Source organism: Podarcis bocagei (genome assembly GCF_964188305.1).
Source record: "Podarcis bocagei genome assembly, chromosome: 3".
NCBI classification, from domain to species: Eukaryota; Metazoa; Chordata; class Lepidosauria; order Squamata; family Lacertidae; genus Podarcis; species Podarcis bocagei.
This window is the reverse complement of record NC_138127.1, coordinates 28,048,601-28,066,044: the sequence shown is the minus strand read 5'-3', so window position 1 is coordinate 28,066,044 and position 17,444 is coordinate 28,048,601. Positions and strand designations below refer to the sequence as shown.

The 17,444-nt window shown below is 42.0% G+C and overlaps 1 long non-coding RNA gene across 1 annotated transcript; it reads right to left on the bottom strand.

Annotated features, from left to right (window-relative positions):
* Positions 1–6,318: 6,318 nt before the first annotated feature.
* On the bottom strand, positions 6,319–16,717 carry LOC308583520. The gene is made up of 3 exons (XR_014006273.1): positions 16,616–16,717; positions 7,236–7,300; positions 6,319–6,391 (listed from the first exon to the last, which is right to left on the bottom strand). It is a non-coding gene; the product is annotated as an uncharacterized lncRNA (long non-coding RNA).
* Between the last annotated feature and the right edge of the window lie 727 nt (positions 16,718–17,444).

Genomic DNA, 17,444 nt, shown 5'->3' with positions numbered 1-17,444 from the left:
TAACTGCAGTTTCCTAACTTCACCAGAGCGCCAGTCACTGGTGAGGGTGATTTGTGAATTTGAGGAGAGCAGACACAACCAATGGGATGGTCAATGCCATGGTAGATGGACTGGTAGATTCAGAACAGTGCTTGGTTTATTTAGACCACCCATGTCTGATGTATTCAGGGAGGTTTAGCACTTGGTTTAGGGAGGTTGCACACCTATTCACTCAGCCCTGATTTGGGGTTGCCATGTGATGTGAGAAAAGGATTTTTATTGGAGTGGGGTCTGCATCCTCAGAATGGCTTAGAGGGTCACCTTCTCTGACTGACCCTCGGGGCTATTATGTGGTGTTTGAGTGCAATTGCAGTTTGTACTCCATCTTGAAGCTTCTCAGAATCCCAGCATGGAGAGGATCAGATCTTAATCCCCTGTTTTTTTTCTGTTCTCCCAGAGAAAATGTGATAACCAAGATTTATAACTTAGCTATCATTAATCACCACATAATTATCTCTTGTTGACAGAGTGTCAAGAAGAGACATCTAGTCCGCCATCTTTCCTCTCTGGAATTCCAAAATTGAGTGACTGCTGATAAGTGATCATGCACAAAACACCAACTTGGATATATCATTCTTCCTGGCAGAGGCTAAGAATTTAGATTTCAGTGTCTTTCTCTTGATTAAGAAATGATTAACAGCTATTGGATGGAAATTCAGGAGTATTTTGTGTTTTCTTGAACATCTGATGCAACATGAAATTGATATTGGATGCTACTAAAACTCATTTTGGGGGCCGGGGCCTTTTAGGGTGAGATCTTTCATAACTCAACAAGCAGAAAAACAACTTTTTGTAAAAGAATGATACTCCCCCCCCCCCCGAGATAACACCCAAACACTCACTACATAGTAATCTGAACATATATAAGAACTGGACACATATAGAAATCTTATTGATCTTCTGAATACACAGGAGGCTGATAAGGCCTTGACATTTACAAAGCACAAATATTTTCAAAAGGACAACAAAGCCAATATGTTATTAGCTCACAAATCAGCATGGGAACAGAAAAGTAGATTAATACTAACAATCCATGGGGTGGGGGTGGGGAGAGGACAGGGGGAGAAAGACTGCTACTAATAATGAATGGAATTGTGTTAGAATTTGCTGCACTTCATAAATCTCCAGATCAACCCTCAAAAGTTAGAATTAATTAATGAGTTTCTTGGCAAGCATCATATTCCTAAACTTTCTAAACAAGATCAGCAACAGTTAAGTGCTACCATTTGCAAGAATGAAATACAATAGGTCATCCAAAACCTGAAGCCAAATAAATCTCCAAGATTAGATGGCTTTCCTGCTGAGTTTTATAGACCATTTGCCAACCTGCTACTGAATTTGCTACAGACTCTTTGTAATGAATGTTTCGACCTCTTCTGAAAGGCCAAATTCATGGAATGAGGCTGTAATTATTATGCTTCATAAGAAAGATAAAGATCCTAAGTTGACAGCTTCATGTCATCCAGAATCTTTATTAAATCAATATTATAAGGTCTTGGCAGCCATTTATGCTAAAAGGATAAATACTATAATTGCAAGCTATATCCACAACTCATCAAGCTTCATTAGAGAACAATTACTCTTAGGAAGCACTACAAAAGCAGTCCGTATTGTCAGTGAGTGTGGTCGTAGTAAGGAAATTCTTTTGGCTTTTATTGATGCACATAACCCTTCAATCATGTCCAGTGAGCAAAACTTAGAAGTTGGAACATCTTTGTTTGGAATATTTAGTTTTGGAACATCAAGATTATACAGGGCATTGTTTTACCGACGTAATTTTAAAAGCAAGGAAGAGTCACTTCTTTTAGCTTGTGCCCAAGCCAGACACTGAGCAAAACAGTGTGCTATACTTGTTTTTACATATCTCAGTGTTTGGGAAGCAGATATGGCAGCATAATTGGTGTTATAATTATATGCTTTAAGACCAATCTGAGAGGTTCAAGGTATCCAAGTCCTGAAAGGGATGCCTAGCTGCATTTGGGGGTGTAGTTTTTCTAGTTGCAATGTGAACTGTTGACTGGGGACAGTAGTGCATCATTCTGTTACTACCTATCTTCTGTATCATTTGAAGAAGGAAGGAAGGAAGGAAGGAAGGAAGGAAGGAAGGAAGGAAGGAAGGAAGGAAGGAAGGTTTATTTGCTTGTCTGGATTACTGTGAATCAGCTGAGCACTTGGCAACTAAGGGGTGGCCAAGACTTAACAAAATAACATTAATATTCCTTGATGGCTGTGGAAATGTCACCTTCCAGAGGCCAGGAAAAGACACCTATCAGAATTTGGAAGAGAAAGCTGAACAAATTAGATTTATGCCATGCTTATATATTAGGGGAGTGATTTTTAGCTATGGTAACTAAATGGAACCTTTCTGCTTAGAGACAGTATAGCTTTGACTGCCAGTTGAAGGGAGACAAAACCATGGTGGAGGAGCCAGAAGAGCTGTTCATTTTGAGCACCTTGGAGAAGAAGAAGAGTTTGGATTTGATCTCCCACTTTATCACTACCCGAAGGCAGTGGCGTAGCATGGGTTGTCAGCACCCGGGGCAAGGCAAGTAATTTGCGCCCCCTAACCCGTGGATTTGCGCCCCCTAACCCTAACCCCCAGATGTTGCGCCCGGTGCAGCCAGCCCCCCTGCACCCCCCACACTACGCCACTGCCCGAAGGAGTCTCAAAGCAGCTAACATTCTCCTTTCCCTTCCTCCCCCACAACAAACACTCTGTGAGGTGAGTGGTGCTGAGAGACTTCAAAGAAGTTTGACTGGCCCAAGGTCACCCAGCAGCTGCATGTGGAGGAGCGGGGAATTGAACCCGGTTCACCAGATTACGAGTCCACCGCTCTTAACCACTACACCACACTGGCTCTCCAGTGGAGGCATCTGGTTGGCACCACTGATGACAGGATGCTAGAGTAAATGGTACTTTAGTCTGGGACAGCAGAGACGCTTTCACCTGCTTTTTTATGTAGTGATTTTTGACGCAAACCTTTTCTTAAAAAAACAAAGCATAGCCTGCATATCCACAGTAACAGAAAAAAATAATAATTTAAACCTATATATAAAACCATCAAGATACCATCTGCAACAAAGACAATTAAATAAATGTCATACGAAGCAAGCTGTGGACCAGTGAAAAGGTGGAGTAAGGTGAACAGTTTCAATAATGAAAGTAAAATTTCCTTAATCTGAGATATCTTATTTATTTGCCAGGGATGGGAAATGATAAAGTTGCTTCCTATGATTTTTGTGTGTTATGTCTCTTATTGAGAAGTAAGTAGTCTCTCTAAACTTGACTAATAGATAGAATCATAGAATTTTAGAGTTGTAAGGGATCCTGAGGATCATCAATTCTAGTCCAACCCTCTGCAGTTCAGGAATAAGCAGCTGTCCCACATGGGGATCGAACCTGCAACCTTGGCATTATCAACACCACGCTGTAACCAAGTGAGCTATCCTGGCTGTCCTAAGTAAAAGCTACTAAACCCAGTGGGATCCGCTTTTGAATAAGCTTGCATTGGCTTGCACTCTCAGCCAGCAGCTAAAAATGACAATGCTTTAATGAAGCAGCAGCTGATGTGGTGTTCTCCATCAGCCTGAAGCTAGCATGGGTAATGGTCAGAGATGATGGGAGTTGGTAATCCATAACACCTAGATAGCAGCACATGCTCTAATGAGTATAGTTTTGTATTTTGTGGGGCTGTGCTGCTGATCTATCTTCGGCATGCTGAAAGAAAGGACTCCAATAATGTAATATGCAAGGCTGTAGCTTGACATACTGGCCACCGGGCAGAGCACTGTGGGAGATTAAACATGGCAAAGCCGCCACTTGGCTCACATCCCATTACACCACTGCCAACACCGTTGAGTAGGCCCATCCAGGGGGACGACGTGACTGGCAGCTAGCAACTATGCTGCAGGGGGGCCCATGTGGCAGCAAGCGCAGATGCCCAGTGTGGGGAGCAATGATGTCCTAGTGGGCTGACTCTGGGCCTGCTAAGATATCACATATCCTACTATAACCAGATGACTTGCTTTATATTTTGTTAACCTCACAAGGTCAGCCACTATGGAATCATTATCCAATCCTCTCCAAATGCTGTTCTTTGATTGTATTAGAGAAGTTCCTGAAATCCGTACTCTGAGTAGCAGCAGCTGCCTTTCACAGCCCCATGGTTGGTTTGATGGGCCCCTCAGCAAAGTGCCCTCTGGTGGGCCCTGCTTCTCTATTTTGATTTCCCACAATGCCCCAGAGCAATGCTGTGCCAGGGGCATTATGGGAAATGTAAATGAATGTCCACCATTACTGCCATGAGGTAAAACCACAGATGGACATCCAGGATACTGGTTGGCCCTGTGGCCTTGGCAGCTTCCTTAGGTGGCCCAAAGGGCTGCTACATAAGGGGTATTGTGGAAAAACTAAACGGCCACCCTTCACTGCCACCATGAGGTAGCTGGGGACCAAGGGTGCTGGAGTCTTGCTCAGTTCAGCACTATGCTGACAAGTCCTAATTATATATCCCTGCTGTAGGCTGGTTAGTTGATTTGCTAAGCAAATTAGTCTCTTAAACTTAAGCCAAGGAAGATTATTCTCTATAAGATTGAATATCAATATATGTATCAAGACTTTGAGATTAGACCACTGAAGAAGCCCAGAAAACTATCTTGGGAGTGTGCTACCTGCAAGCCCCAGTTAAAGGGCCCCATTGGGGGTGAACAGCGGCCTTTTGATTACTTGGACTGCCAGGGTGAAACAGGTGCAAAACGCTGGCACCCTGTCTCTGTCTACAACTCTACTAGCCTCTCTCGGTATTATGAATATCACCGAAGTTATCTTTTGTTGGTATCTTCATGAACTTATCCAAAAGACTGATTTAATTATTTGAAAAATCTATTGAAACCAGACATTATAAGTTCATTTTAGGCTGGGTGGTTTGCAAGTCTTTGTGGCTTTGTTTAATGTTTTGTATTTTTCTCAGAAGGTTGATAAAGTATGTGTAATTATTGTTCTGTGTATATTAATCGGCAATGTGTTGCATAAGTCGCACTCCTCCACTTCTTCAGCTACTTTTAAAAAATTCTTACATTGTTGCTTCTAACCAGCTTTTCTGTTGATCGTGCAGCTATTCGACTATAGGAGCTAAACCAGAGCATTCCACAAACACCCATGCATTTATGACTGTCTGGAGAAAAACACGCATTATTAAACAGTAGGGAAGACTTGTATTGTCCTCTATTGGTAGACTCTGCAACAAAACCTTTAATTCAGGCTTGGGGATTCCAGGTACTGAGGGAATGTTGGCTGGCTTTTCCCACTAGGCACTTCAAGCTGAGTGGCTTAATTAGTTTAAATGCTGCTCTGTAATAATGTGGGAGACTTAATGGCTCTTAGAGACAGCTTTCGTTTATCGGGCTGCCAAAAGATGGCAGTGGTGGGTGAAGAGCTGCTTACAAAACAACCACCTCAGGTGCGGGGATGGAAATCCACCAGATAACCAACCATGAGAACAATGAATTTTGATTTCTAATTCACAAAAGCAGCTTAATGAGCGTGTGTGTGTGCGTGTGTGTGTGTGTGTGTGTGTGTGTGTGTGCGCGCAAGCATGTATTTTAAAAACCACAAAACTTATCTGCTAAGTTTTTTTTTTTCTTTTTAAAAAAGCATGCAATTATGCATGACTCTTTCTGGAAAACATTTTCATTGTTTTTGTGCCAGTTTGTTGTCTGGTCTAGGGCTGTTCTGAAAATCTTTCTCCTGCAGCAATGACCTAAATCAGGATCAGTACCAGGGTGCTTTTTCACTTAGGTATCAGAAAAAAAAGAAGACAAAAAATAGGCCAAAAGAAGACACTGATTTGCATCATATCTGCAAATGCCGATTTATATGTATAGATGTATTTTTTAAAAATCACTATAATTTATATGGATATACAGTATATCACACCATATAGCAAAAGGTTGGCCCTGTGTTCTCATTGTTTACGGGCAACTTCAAGGCTTCTGCAGCTTTCCCTTCTTATAATTCTTCATCTTTAAACCAGATTTGGGCAGGACAGCTCTCCAAATAGGTCCAATCCATGGGTCTGCAACCTTTAAGGCAAAAAGAGCCACTTGGACCGAAGAAATAAAACTGGGAGCCGCAAAACCATTGCGACATTTAAAACAGTGGGGAGTGTCGGGGCTCACAATGCACCTCCTCCCCTCGCTAGTATCCGCCCCGGAGCCGCGGCAAAGGTGTAAAAGAGCCACATGCGGCTCCGGAGCCGCGGGTTGCTGACCCCTGGTCCAATCCAATTCTACAAATCTATGATTCTGTGGTTGCATAAGGTACAAGGCATTCCAAGGATGCAAGTCTGGGCTCCTTTAGAAGGAAGAGTGGGACAGAAATTTAATAAATGAATAAAATACTTCTTTATTATTACATTTATTTGTCACCTACTACAAAAGTGCCCCTAAGCGATTTACAAAAATAATAATACATATAGAATTAAAAATACATTTAAAAAAAAGATAAATTAGCTGAACATGCTCATCTTGCAATAACATAAAAAGGACAAATCCTATCCCATCCTACTAAAGATGACCACCATCCATACAGGCTATAATCATACCCAACTCTTCAAATATATTACTGTGATCAGGGTTGGTAAGCTGGAAGGAGTTAATTTCTCCCAGATGTGAACTCCTGGAGTACTTGCACTTTTAGTTAAAACATTTATATCCCCACCTTTCAGTGCGAGGAGTTTACAAATATTTCCACCAATATTAGTATCACATAACTTAATAACAGTGGTGCAGTTGTGGGTTGTTTTTTTAAAGAAAAAAATACTTCTTGCTAATGATATTTCAGTGATATAAACCTCACCCTTCCTATTATATTGTATAATTGCTTTAGTAGTATTATATTACATAAATTGTTTGTTCTTATTAGTTGTGCTCCAAAGAAGAAGTATATTTTGAAACATGTAGCGCTAAGGATATTTTGTATTCTTGTGCACCCTTGAGATTTCATCTCATTTCTTTCTTTCTTTCTTTCTTTCTTTCTTTCTTTCTTTCTTTCTTTCTTTCCAGTGTTCTCAACTTCCCACCTCTGGTTTCTCTGCCAATAGTAGCAGGAGCAAAATAATTTATTAAAATAGGGACAAGTGCCTTTAGGCTTCTAATTTTACAGAAACCTTATTTATGGGATGAATTTATGTACTCACATTAACATAAATGTATGAGTCAGAATTCAGCCAAAGTTAATGCACTTTTAAAGTTCCATTGAGTTCTGTGGAAGAAAATTAGGCAGTTGCTTAATTCTGCTGTTGACTTCGATGCAACTTTAAAAAGTTCCCCTTTGGCTAGGTCGTGACTACTCATTTCACGTTAAATATATCATCTATGTATATTATTAAACTGAAGTTTTAAATCCTACATTCATGCATTTTCAATGCTAAAGGTCTGTAAACGTGAAGGTTGTGCACAGGAACTGTCTGAGGCCTGAGCAAAGCTAGGCATCTTCAGAGGGAACCAGCATTGGATCAATAAGGTTCAGACAACCACAGATTGCTACAGGTCAGGTTAGATGGAAGAGGGCAATCTGTGGCTGTGAGAGGGTGGGGCATCACGTAAGAAAGAGGCCCAGAAAACCCAATGAAAAAGCCAATAACTATCTCTGATCCAGGGCTGGCCTGGCCATGTGGCAAACTGTGGCAGCTACCTTAGGTGGCAGAATCTGAGGTATACCACCACATCATCCTGTCCCCCTGTCCCCCACCACTGCCATTGAAGAAGTGAGATGTGCCTGTGGTGGCTTCCTGCTTCTGGCGAGATCTTGTGAGACCCATGCCTTTCCCCGATCCACCCTCACATGCCCCACCTTGCAACTTCTACCAATGTTGGGGTTCCAAAGCTTGTCAGATGAGGACTGTGAAGGTTTCCACCATGGCATGGTGCAAGGACCTACAAAGACCTCTCAGCCCTTGGAGAGGGAGATCTGTTTTATCCTATCACCTCTGGGACACCTACCCAGCGAGCATATCATCATCATCATCATCATCATCATCATTAGTAGTAGTTGTAGTAGTAGTACCCTGCCCGTCTGACTGGGTTGCCCCAGTATTTTGTCTGAGAGTTATGTACCAATCTCTTCCCCATGCTGGCAATCTAGTACTGGAAAAAAGGGAGCTGTGTTTTGGAATGACATACTCAGCTTATGATTTTTTTTTTAAAAAAAAACCTGTACAAAGTTTGTTTTATTTAGACCAATATGCTTATATTTCTTAGCTAATATAAGGTATACACATTCCACTCATTAAAACCAAAGCATGTGCACCATAATTTCGTTAATTGTCATGCAAATTCTAGGTGTAGCATCAGTTATTGGAAGAGTACTCATTAGTTCTGAGATGCACTAGAGCTACATTATTTCTTTAATTGCTGGAATTTTAAATGCAGAGCATCTGGTGTGTGATGAATTGACTTGCGCTAACACAACATATCTCTCACTGAATACTTCTTATTTACTCTAAACATTTTCTCTCCTTATCACTTCCAGCATGACTGTAGCAATCTAATTGTTGTTACTTTTCATGAACTCAGGATATGCCCATCATATGGTGGAAAGCATGTATGTTTATGCTAAGACAGGAGGGCAGAACCTCAGGTCTAAGGACCAAATGTGGCTTTTCAGGCCTCTCTAGTTGGCCTCTAGCCACACTTGCCCCTGGTATGTGGTCCCCAGAAGGTTGCTGTTGAGGGAATGCAGCCTTCATGCTGAAAAAGGCTTCCCACTGCTGTACTATTGGTGGGCAGAATGAAGACTGGGATCTACCATTAGACCCTTGGGTTATTTGCATTAGATTGGCCAGGGTTTCCAACACTCAATTGTTTCATAAGGGCATCAGCAAAGTGACTATTCTCACCTAAGCTAGGGTGCTGAAATGGAAAGCAGAAGTGGGCATTTGTGTGGATGGGCCCCTATTTATTTCTCACCAGGAATACTTTGGGGTTTTTTTGTGTCCATGAAATCCACACATGTAATGTTTTTCTAGATTGTAATCATGACTGTAACTATTTACATATAAACTTTCAGTCTTCTGTTGCTTATACAAAAAAATTCTGCTTGCTTCAAAAATGGCATCGTTTTCCTTCCACCTGAGGATAAGCAAGAGAATGTCTCCTCCCCCAACTCCTTCACTGTACAAAGCACTGTGTTTAGTCTACTCTGATTTCTGGTGCTTGACAGACTATGCAGACTTGTGCTCACACATGACATCTTGCCAGTCACACAGGTGCAATGAGCCACTAACAAAGCTGTCTCTTTCACTGCATTCTAATCAGATCACATCCCCCTTTCACCAACCTTGTCTGGCTGGTAGAACAGCTAGCCTCGGAATGTCGGGAATTGAAATTCAATTTGCTTCTGAAATATTCGACAGAGCCTCGGAGCCCTGCTGAGACTCAGAATAATGTACATTAATAGATGTATTGAGTTGGGTGGGTTTTTTTGTTTGTTTGTTTGTTTTTAAAGGGTAAGATTTCAGTTATAAAATCAGATGTCCTAATACTGTGAAGACACTGCCTCACAACAATGGGTTGGTGTATACAATGGTGGTGGCTTTGCCTTAGTGAAAACTGTTTCATGTAAGCAGCAGCACCCTCCCCCCCTCAATTCTGCCCCCCGCCCCCTTCTGCTGCAGTCTGTTGCACCATCACCCATTCTGTTGCAGAGAGTTCTACAGTTCTCAGGAGTTTGGGGTGGGCAAAGTAGGAGAGATCAGTGAAAAACAGGGGCCCTAACTTACCCAAGTGGAAGTGCGTTCCCCTATGGCAGAGGTTGCTAGCTAGGGGTGATGGGAGTTGTAGTTCAACAACATCTGGGGACCCACAGGTTGAGAAAGGCTGCCCTAAGGCAAGCCCCCTGGAGAACTTACTGCCCTCCTGATGTTTCTGGACTGCACATTTTGTCACTCCTTACCTACTGCCCATGTGGCTGATGAGAGTCCAACAACATATGGAAGGCCCCAGGTTGCTCAGCCGTGCCCTAAGGCAGGGGTTCCCAAATTTGGTTCTCTAGCTGTTTTTGGACTACAGTTCCCTGATCACTGGTCCTGCTAGCTAGGGATGATGGGAGTTGTTGTCCAAAAACAGCTGAAGAACCAAGTTTGGGAAACCCTGCCTTAAGGCAAAGGCAGTGTTGGACACAACCCCACACTTTAGCTAAGCATTTCATCACAGAGGAGGAAATTTGAGGGCAAAGGTAAAACAGCTTGTATCTGTGTTTTTAAGGTATGAGACAAGCAGAAGTGTGGGTGAGCCCTCCCTGTTGCAGGAAAGGGGAATGGATTGGACTGGTTGGAATCCTGAAGAGCAGCACTGCAACTTTTGGCAGGGAAACTTTCTCTTTTCCCACATGCCAGAGTCCCATTTGAGAGGGCTGAAGCCCTGAACAGGATCAGGGGTTTGGTTACATAACAGATCCTGCTTGTCTAAGAGGAAATCTAACTATGTTTCTCCAGTCAAGCAGAACTATGTATGAGGCACCTCTCCCCAATATTAATTTTTATTCCTGCATGTGGTTCTCTTAAAGGAAGAAAAAAATGCTGCCCATTCCCAATTCAAATACCAGTAGGTGGCAATTTCCCTTTTTAAAAGTGTTTGAGGTGGGGTGGGGAGGGAAAACATCAAAACCAGCTTTGCAAAAGCCAGCTGAACAATGGAGTCCGACAATGTACAATAGCAGTACAGTTATAGATAAGTTCTCCAGATTGGAATTAATGACTTGGCACACAACTGAATGTAATTCCAGGAGGGGTTTGTGATTGTTCCTTATATTCGGCTGTATAATGATAGCTTTGAAACGGCTGTTCTCTGTCATTTTCTGATCTACAAAAGAAAGCAAAAAACCCACAAAACAACCCCTGGTATCTACTATGATTATTTCATCTTGAGGCTAGCCTTCTCCTTTGTAATTATTGGAGTTTGTGACTAACACAGCATCCTAGAGCATATTTGGAGGAGAGGCATAATCCAAGGCCAGCCTAACCATTAAAGCAACTTTAGCTTGGGATTTAGAGCACTAGATTTATGCCACAGCATATTTTGCTGTGCTTTCTTGAGATACCTGCTTCTGCAGCTTAAAGGTAGACAGAACAGAGGGTCTAATTATGTATTTGAACAAAACCAGAAAAAGTAAGAAAATAAGTGGGGGCATCATGGCTCAGTGACGGAGCACATGCTCTCTATGCAAAAGGTTATGCGTCCCATCCTCCACATCTCAAGCAAGGTTGAAAGAGACCCCAGTCTGAAACCCCCAGCGTAGTTTGGTGGACCAACAGTCTGATTCATCATAAGGAAGCTTCCTTTGTTCCGAAACAGCACATCAGTTGAGATGTCCAGTGAACCTTACCCTGAAATTCACAAACTGAGGTGGAAATGTGGAGAACATGAACTTAAGATTGAAAAAATGAGAAGCTGAAATTGACAGACACCTCCATCCCTATCTTATCAACAGGTAGCTGAGACTAAACCATACTGAGCACAATGGGACTTTCTTCCAAATAAACAGCAGAGGATTCTACTGTAAGCTAGAATCTCCAGGTTCATGTTAGGAAAAGAAAAAGCAGCAGACACAATATCATAATAAAAGTTATATCTTTTAAAACAACAACAACACCATGACGGTTTATTGCACAAAAAGTCAATTTAAAATATCTCCTATGCCAATTACTTTCCACACACACATGTGCCAGTTAGTAATAATCTAATTTCATGTTGTGTCACTCAGCTGAAGGAAAAACAAACAAACAAACCTGAAGCAAATTCGGAGATTCCCCACACAAAGAACTTTGGTTTTAACTACCAAAATAATCAGCCCCAAAATTGGGATACAAGTCTTCCTACCCATGCTCCTGTGTGAGATCATAGAGCCCAAAAGACACACTTTCTTGGGGTTGTGCTCAAGCAGTGCTCATAAACACACATTTTGGGATGCCATGCAAGATAGCGGCCCCCCAAAAGGGCTTTTGGGGGGGGAAGAATGACCACCGTGCTCTCACGCAAAAAGCTAGGATGTCCCTTTTTCCCGGAACACTTGTGGGGTATGTGTTATTTTTTATTTAAAATACAAATGTAAAAGCTATTTTTATCAGTGACATATTACATAATCTTACTTCAGAAGTGACCTTTGCTTATGCAAACATATAATATAGCTCTTTGTGTCTTGTCAATAAGGAAATTTGGTTGCTAGGTCTGAACCTCAGTGTCAACTATGCTGTTATTAGGTCTGAGTGAAAACTATATTTGTAATGTAATCGCATTATTACTTTTTGTTACTTATCAGGTTGCTGGCCAATGATAACACCCTTGTAATAGTGCATAATGTCTTTCTGGTTTCACAAATATGCTTCCTTGCAATGATCAATTTCTAAAAAAATAAAAGAAGAATGGGGGAGGGGAATACCAAAGAAGAATAAGAATTAGATAATGATTCAACCAAAGTGAAGCACTTTTAGATCTCATTGAGCCTAAGAAAAGAGCTAAATACATGCTTAATTATATCCAGTTGAAAGCTGTAGGAGTTACACACTTTTAACTTGCACTGAATCATGTCCAAGGTTATGCCTAAAGTTCAAAGACAAAGTTTAACATGGTTATGGGATGCAACCGTCTTTGGTCCTGGAAAGCAATGGAGAGACTGAGTTGCATCTCCCTGCTGACTCTCATGAGATCTCACAAGACTACAATCATCCTGTGGGATCTCACTCGATGGAGAAATGACCAAGGACTTTACAGGCCTCACCCATAAGTCTTTGGAGCCATTTCCCCCCACAAGCTTCCCACCCACCTTCAGGTTAGCATCTCACTGAGCTATTGGGGTTGCTGGTTGACAGGGTCAACAAGGGACTTTCCCCCTATAAACCTCAACTGGTCCTTGTTTGGTGGGCTTTTCACTTTTCCCTCAGTGAAATCTGGCTTCCTTGTGTTAGGCATTGGGTTCATTTTATTAGAACTGTGGCCAGAAATGGGAAGAAGTAGGAAAGGGATCCCACATAAGGGGCCTAGGAGGGGGCTTAGCCATCACATGCCCTAAGCTCAGGTCAGGGCCCCTGCCTTGATGGAATCTCCCACCTTGGTCACACAGCAAGACCCTAGATGCTTGGGTTACACCACAACAGGGTTCAACACTGGGCAACTCCCAGGGAAAGGGATGGGTAGTTCCAACCCAACAGAGGGCTGAGTGGAGTGAGCAACTGATCCTTGCCCTATTGCCACGCCAACCCTGCTTACCTGCTGCTAGTCAATAAAGATTTGGTCCGATTATCAACCAACACCTGGTGTTCTGTGTCAGTTATTTCACCGCTCTCAAGGGATCACAAAATGAGCCTGCCTGGGCAAATTTCCTTTTGTTTCCAGCTCTATAAAACCAGTAGTTTATAAGATAGTTGAGTGAAACAAAGAGAATAACCTTGATTGCCTTCTCCCCAAAGGCTAGTTGTTATTGCTGATGTCATTTGTATTAAATGTGATTGTTCCTAACCATGGATCCCTTCCGTTTCTCCCATTCTGCTTTCTCCCCCATATATATATATGTGTGTGTGTGTATGGAAATGTTTGTAAGGTGTCCTTTTCCAATCTGCTGTGTATTGCTTAAAATTCAGTAAAGATTTTATCCCGACATACACTGAAAATGCTGAATATATTTTGAACTTGAAAGCATTTCACATATATTTAATTCATTGAAAGAAATAGAGTTGTAAGCAGAATATGGGCAAACTTATGTAAGCACGCAGTGTGGGGGTGGGTCTGGATAATTTATGTTCATTGCGCAGTTGTGTTAAGAGTCATCAGTTTAATGTGCATAAAGGTGGGGGAATGGATTGCACTGGCACAGTGTTTACAGCCTAGGAAATGGTAGTAAAAGGGAAATGATCAAACATGTTTTTCTCATTTGAGCAATAAAGAACTGGCGAGAGGGAAATTTATTTTATTTTTTTATAGTTCAAAATGGATAAATATTTGATGATCAACAAATCTAACATAACCTGGACTCTAAATATAGCCCAGAGGAAACTTGAAGCTTGCATATCAGCAAGCTTAATGTATGCATTAAAATCCTTAACTCTAAGGTTTCAGCTGATTGAATGATTACGGACTAGCTGAAGGTCCATCAAGTGTGACAGGTGGGAGAAGGGAAGCAAGGGGGAATCTCCATTCTTTTGTCAATTCCACTTCTCCTCGTACTCTTCCTTTCTCACCCATCCATCCATCCATCCATCACTGAAAACAGTGTGGTTTTCCCAAACCTACCTCTGTTCCACAGTACCCCTACAATCAATACCTACCAAGGTCTTCACATCTCACCAGGGTATGCGTCGCCCTCCAACCAAGAAGATGTTTGGGGCATGGGAGGAGGAAGTGCTCTTTACTGACCATCTTCCCAAGAATTTGAGTCTTGGAGGGTGAGCGGAGATGTTTCAGGAACACATCGCCATCTCCTGCATCCTGGTTCTGGGTCACCCAGTGTTGGTGGTGGTCAGGTTTGGCTCCACTAGTGTAGTTCCTCTAGTGCAGCACTTTACATTTCCCACAGGAATGGATGGCAGCTATTCAGGTGTAGGGAAGAAAGTAAAGTTGTGGATCAGCCTGCTTCCTGCCTATGGAAACCATGGAACCAAGGCTGCTTCGATCTGCATAGCCTCATCTTGTGTTCTGCTTCTTTGACATGTTACAGCAGGGCTGGGGAACCTTGGGCCTAGGAACCAAATGCAGTGTTCTAGGCTTCTGTATCTGGTCCTGAGATGAATTGTAATTTTATGGATCATTTCTAGTTTGCTATCATTAAAATTGTGATATACTTGAAGGGAAACACGTATTTGTTTGACACGTTTATAGTTGGTAGATTTAAAAAAAAACAACAAGAAAGTATAGTTCATCTGTTTATTTGTTCAAAATGTTTTTAATGTTTGGCATTTTGGCATTTTACTGTGTTTTTATATGCATTGGAAGCTGCCCTGAGTGGCTGGGGCAACCCAGTCTGATGGGTGGGGTATAATTATTGTTGTTGTTGTTGTTGTTGTTGTTGTTGTTAAAAGGGAAGGGAAAAGGAAAGTGGTCCCTAATCCTGAAGGGTCTCTAATCTTTAAGGAAAGAAAGAAGCGTAAGCAGCTACATCAAGAGAAGAGATGTTTTATTGTTAGAACCTTATCAGAAGTAAGAGTGGAAAGCAAATTAATCTCACCCTTGGCGTAATAAAGACTGAGGGAGCTTGTTTGAGTTTCATATCACTGTAATTTGAGATACGCCTGACAAATGTTACACACTATCTCTTCTTAGGGGAAAAAAATACATATCAGCTGTTTTGTGGTGTGTTGATTGCTAAGGCGTCATTTTGGATGGTGATATTTACCGGTGAAATTGAATATAAGGAGCAGAGCAGATAGATGCAAGGGGCAGGGAGAAGGAATCCTGCCAGGCTCCAACATTCCACCTGCAGAAAACTTAACAGTCCATTCTATGAAAGTCTAACCCAAATAAACACAGCCATTGTTGTTTTTGGGGAAATCTGTGTACTCTCTGAAATGTTCTCGTGACCATTTTCCAAAACAATGCGAATTTTATTGGCCAGTTCTAAAGTGACAGTTTTCTGTCTACACCAGTGCAGTAAAATTGCATTATTTCATTAGCTGGTGCCAGAACAATTTCTACAGTAATATGACTCCCGGTGACAGACAAGAACTGAGTGATTATATTTAAGTGGAAAACAGTCAATTCCTCCAACCAAGGCTATATAAATTAGGGAAAACGCCTTGCCTTACTGCAAGAGAAATATTTCATCCTCCAGCTTTATTCCAGACTTACATTCACTAGAAAGGAGACAAAATTGCCTGCTCAAACATCCTATATGCTCTGTGGGCAAGCATGTAGAAATCCAGTGCAGGTGGACTTCCCTGTTTATTTCAGTTTGATGTACCTCCATTATACAGTCTTCTTTGTGTAGAGGGATCATTGATTTGGATGAGGGGATTCGTGTAGGTGGACTTGCAAAGCCCACCTCTACACATATCTCTGAATCTGGGATCTGGACGTTGAATCAGAGCTAAAGGAAAATGTGAGCTAAAGGTTTTTTTGTTTTGTTTTTCCAACTGCCTTGAATGCTTGGTACAATTGACTGACACTCTCCTCATCATCTTCACTCGATAAAGAAAATGAAATCAAAGCTAGAAATTCATTTTTAAAAAATGAATGTTTGCTGGTTCTGCATTTGAAAGCCTGGTGTCTCCATTTTGGAAAATGCAGACATGAAGAACTGCAAATGGAATCCTTGGAAGAAATTGTATTTAATTATCCACCTGAACACGGAAGGTTTCTTGCGCCATTACTTTTTATAAAAATGTCATTTCAGTAGTTCATCTGGTTCAGTCTACAGAGCAAAATAAAATTAGAGGGAATTGACTCGGTGATAGCTGCCTAGCTCCTGAGGGTAAACATACAAGAGGAATTGATGGGGTGGAGGCATTCCAAACAATGAAGGGCGTGGAAGGGGCAGAGAGGGAGGCGAAATATAGAAAATGTTTGCCAAGCAAACAAAGAAAGCACTTACAGTACACGGGTCCTGAAGATACACAGAATTGGGAAGCTCAGCAGGCATCATTATTGTCCTATCCTGCACGCTGCTTTCCTGCGAGACGTGTGTGCTTTCTGAGGGCCTGTGGAACATAAGAATAGATAAAGCTGTCTTCTGCCGAGTCAGTACTGTGGCTCTATTTAGCTCAGTGCTATCGGCACAGACTGGCAGCACGTTTTAGGCAGGCCCCATTCCCAGCCCTATGTGGGGATTGAATTTGGGACCTTCTAAGCAGCTGCTCTACCACTAAGCTGTGGCTCTTCCTCAGCAGCCAATACATTATGTGCTTCAGCACTTCACCATATGCCGCTCCCTGCCAACAAGCAATTTGTATCCTTTTCTCCAGTTTTTCCATTCATCAAGGCTCTTCTTATGGCGGAACCACTGTGGAAGACAATATGGTGGAGCAGATGGGCCTTTGCTCTGATCCAGGAGGGCACTTCCTGTGTTCTTACATGGGTCATGCTGCTCCTTCAGTCTGGATCAATAACATTTATGGCTTTAAACTTTTATAAAGGTCAAAAGCTGCACTCTGAATTGGGCTCAGGTATTAACTGGGAGCCAAGTGCTCTGAGCACAGCTGAAATGTGCTCCCATGGGCCACATCCCTTTAATAATCTGGTTGCTGCACTCTAGACCAGGTAAATGGAGTGTGATAAAATGGTTTCTCTCGTGAGGAATGGAGATTGCTGTGGTTACCTGGCAACACCCTACCTCAATGCGAGGCAGGTTGGCGTGTGCATATATTTAAATGCATTGTAAAAGGTAACTAAAAGGTTGCCCCTTCATCACAAGCACTTCCAGG